This window comes from Lynx rufus, unplaced genomic scaffold, assembly GCF_022079265.1.
Source record: "Lynx rufus isolate CCGP_SWC_20201006 ecotype Redwood Valley unplaced genomic scaffold, mLynRuf1.p SCAF_1, whole genome shotgun sequence".
Taxonomy (NCBI): domain Eukaryota; kingdom Metazoa; phylum Chordata; class Mammalia; order Carnivora; family Felidae; genus Lynx; species Lynx rufus.
In genome coordinates this window covers 54,855,607-54,858,031 of record NW_025814823.1, presented here as the reverse complement: position 1 = coordinate 54,858,031, position 2,425 = coordinate 54,855,607, and the positions used below count along the sequence as shown (strand labels likewise).

General features: G+C 36.2%; 1 non-coding gene across 1 annotated transcript; it reads left to right on the top strand.

The window, feature by feature from the left end:
- Positions 1-1,051: 1,051 nt before the first annotated feature.
- LOC124523213 (U6 spliceosomal RNA) lies at positions 1,052-1,157 on the top strand. Its single transcript, XR_006964954.1, has one exon. It is a non-coding gene; the product is annotated as a U6 spliceosomal RNA (small nuclear RNA).
- Positions 1,158-2,425: the final 1,268 nt, after the last annotated feature.

Here is a 2,425-nt window from a genome sequence, read left to right as displayed (position 1 = left end):
GACAAAAAATTAAGAACGATATCATATACATTCATTTGAGAATAGTTTAATGCACTTTATTTTCTTTTGACTTATGCTTTAACATTTACGTATCAATGCAAAACTGGATTCTACTTAGAAGTTAACTTGAAAAAATATTTTAAATATGTCATTTAAATTTTTCCAAGTCATGCCAGCCTGTAAGTATTTCAAAGTCTAAGTAATAGTTCTAGCACAAATATTATTGTCTCTCTGCTCGTTTACTGTTATGGGAAATCAGTCCCACCTTGATTCATCTATTTAGGTTAATCTCCAGTCAATGGAGATTTTCCATGTATGCAAAAAAACCCCAAATCTGGAAACAGTAATCACTTTGCATTGGCTATTTTCTCCTCCCCTTTACTGACTGTATTATTGATGAATTCCAATAAAAATCTACGTAAATGCACTTTGCTTCTGTCACTATTTCTGCTGAAAATGGAATCAATGCAGAAGGTGCAGTCTTTTATGATCCCAAATCTCCCTCAGATGCTAGAATGACTCTACAGGACTGAAAGAACTAGAGAGATCACCCCCTCATTTTCTCTTTTTTACACATCTTTGGTTTTGAATCTGAGCATGTCCAATTGCATCCTCAGTGTTTCTCCTTTGAAAAATAAGTCCACCAGCCCCTCAGTCTATCTTAGCCAATTGTTCATCTGATGAGCCTCCCTTCTTCTTTTCTCTACTTTTGTCAACACAGAAAATTCCTCCTCTGACCCCTCATCCATTCATCAAATAAAGCCAAGTATAAGTGGGGTGCCTGGGTGGCTCAGTCAGTTTAGCATCTGACTTCAGCTCAGGTCATGATCTCTCAGTTCATGAGTTCAAGACCTGAGTCAGGCTCTGTGCTGACAGCTCAGAGCCTGGAGCCTGCTTTGGATTCTGTGTCTCCCTCTCTCTCTGCCCCTCTCCTGCTCACACTCTCTCTCTCAAAAAAATAAATAAACATTAAAAAATAAAAAAGTCAACTACAAATGGCTCATTAAACTCAGATCACCCAAACAGCATAGTTATATAAAATAAAAAGCAAGTGCTCGCTTCAGCAGCCTATATACTAAAGTTGAAACAACATAGAGAAGATTAGCATAGCCCCTGCACAAGATGACATGAAAATCTGTAAAGCATTTCATACTAAAATATAAAAAAATAGTTGAAAAATAAAACATTGATTTATTTTTTATTAAAAAAACTCATCTACGACTTCATGTCTTATCACAACATGACAAGAACTTGGATATTATCACTTCTGAACTTACACCAAGAAAATAAGTTGAATAAGTTGAAATTCAGTGACTTTCTTGGACTCATCAGGAATTTGTGATTCCCATGGCAAATTACCACTCCAAATCCTGGAGAGATTGCCAGATCTAGAGAATTACATCAGAGATACGCTTACCTAGAGCAGAAGCTACTGGAGTCAACAACTAGTAGGACAACTTAAATGGTAACTTTGGTGAATTGCTGAAGGCTGAGGGTTGATTAGCATGAGATGGGGAGACTGCTGGCAGCTACAGTATTAGATGGGCCTCCGTAGTTTTGTGGGTTTCACCCTCAGGAACCCACTAAATTTTAATAGTGAAGAGACAAGAAAGATCTCATATTCCTGGCATGGCAGAGAAATGTAACCATTTTGAAATACATCTAGATAATTCTACCAAACAAAGGCCTACCCTGCTGGGAAAAAGACTTTATTAGAACCTTATCCCACCTGGAGGGAGGACAGTTTTACAACTGCAGGTTTACTTAGCCAAACTGTTTCAAATAAGGCAAGAGGAAGCGGAAAGCTAGGAAACATTTGGAAGATCAAGCCAGGAACAAAGTTCTACTAAAACACTGAGATTTAATAATAAGATTTACAAATTGCTACCCATTACCTACAATTTACCATCACATCAACAGGGCTCTAGAATAATAACGTTGAATTATAATTCAATATATAATTGTGGCTAAAAGAGCCACAGGCACAGGCTGTATTTAAGGAGTTTTTAGAAATACCCGAAAATATCAAGGGAGACAAAAAAAAAAAAAGGACACTAGAGAAATCTGAAACTTAACAGCTATTACTATAGCAAATATTAAACATGGCCCAACTTCTTGCCAGATTAACATGAATCTCACATCAAAATCATTTTGGTTATTCTTTCTTAATTCATATGTCCAGTTTTCAACAATAATTATAAGGCATGTTAAAAAGGTAAGAAAAAATACAGTTTGAGAAGACAAAACAAGTATCAAACCAGACTCAGCTATGACACAGAGATTGGATCACCCGATAGGAAAATTAAAATCACTATGACTTAATATGGTAGAATTGCTACCAGTAAAAGTAGACAGCAATCAGGGCAGATGGCTACTGTAAGTAGAGAGATGGTAACTCCAAAAAAGAACTAAAATGAAACACAAT